We start from the raw sequence: 1770 nt of genomic DNA on the forward strand, positions 1-1770 counted from the left end.
TACTACCACCTAAGAATGTAACAACATACCAAAGGGGCCAACTGTATTACAACATACAAGGTAAGCATGCTACAACATGCAAGAGTGGCCTTAGACTAAGTTGGGCAGCCCTCAAACTAACCTAAAACAGTGACCAAGATGCTAAGGAATGAGGACTAATTGGCATACAAACATGCATGAAAACATGGACTAGCATTCAAGCATTAAAGGGCAATTCCCAAGCACACTCAAGAGGATGCAAACATGGACAAATAGCATGCAACAAAAGCTCTGAAATTATGTTAAAAATGGTGCCATACCAATTAAACAAGGACAAGTCAAGCATGCAACATGGTCCAAAACTTAAGGCTAACAAGCCAAAATGCAAAGGGGCTATACAATGCATGCCAAAGTTGACCCAAACAACTAGGGACAGACCTTAATCATGGCAAAATAAACATGAAAGCTTCACAAAGCCAAGCCTAAAACATGCTAGAACAATGGTTTACAACCTAAGGCATGTTAAGGCATCAAAATGTCATTACAAGGCATGTATGCTAAGCAAGCATGGTGTACCAAAACCAACTAAAAACAGAGGCATATTATGACATAATAAGCACAAAAATCAGCTAAGGCATGGTCAACAAGAGCCTAAGCTAGGTGCTCCCTCAAGAGGCAAAAATGGTCCTTTTCAAGGACAACAAGGAGAGGGGGTGGCCCTCTCCTTTTTGGGACCTCAAGGCACCATCCTCACCTCTGAAATCCCTCAAGATTTCAGTGGTGAGGAGGCCCAAACACCAAGGTCTTGGAGCTCACTCAAAATGGCACAAAATGGAGCCTTACAAGGCTTAAGAGGGGTCAAACAACCCCAAAGCTTGAAGCAACCTTAAACAACTATTTAGAGGGCCTAAAAACAGAAATCTTTTATGTTATACACTAAATACAAAAACAGTTGTAAGGTAGGCAAAAATACAATGCAAGAAAGGGGTAAAAAGGAGCAAGCTTCTTACCCTTGAAGACCCTCTTCAACAATGGAGCTCCAGCAGCTTCTTTAGGTTGAAACTAGCTCCAAAACTCCAAGAACACTCCTTTGGCCCTCAATAACCAAGAGAAGGTGTAATGGTGGCTGTTTTTGTGCAAAAGTAAGACCAAACACACACTAAACTAACAAGAGAGGGAAATGTAGAGATGGAATAGACACAAATTCCTAACCCTAATATCAAAGCTCTTTAAAAATGTTGTCTAACCCTAATGCCAAGAGAGGAGAGTCTCTCTTATAGGCAACTCCCTCTTGTAAGGCTTCCAAAACAAGCCATCCAAGAGGGAAATCCCTCCATACACGTGTATGGAGGGGAGCAGAGTGGGTGCCAGCTATCATAGCTGGCACAAAATATCTACTAAAAGTAGATGAACAATGATCGGCCATTCAAAATTGCCATTTTGGCAAAATAAATGGCCGACCGGCAACGAATAGTGCCGACCGGCAATATATATTGCCGATGGCATAAAATCACTGGTCGGTGGCCTCAAGTCATGGCCGGTGATGTGTGGGGGTGCCTCACAAGGCATTCCCTGCCTTTCCAAGGCAAAACACAAGTGTTTGGTGCAAAACCAGACACAACACGGTCGAGCCGAGAGATCCTGAGGTAAGGCGCGCAACCGAGACCTCCGGGAACTCAAGACGAACACAAATAAGGGTAATCACCAAGTGTTCCAATGGTGACGTCCAAGTCTTGAGGACAGTCAAAAATGGGGTGTCTACAGTTGCCCCTCTTTGACAGAACTCGAAAG

The sequence above is a fragment of the Camellia sinensis genome, chromosome 11 (assembly GCF_055761805.1).
Source record: "Camellia sinensis isolate YWXY chromosome 11, ASM5576180v1, whole genome shotgun sequence".
NCBI classification, from domain to species: Eukaryota; Viridiplantae; Streptophyta; class Magnoliopsida; order Ericales; family Theaceae; genus Camellia; species Camellia sinensis.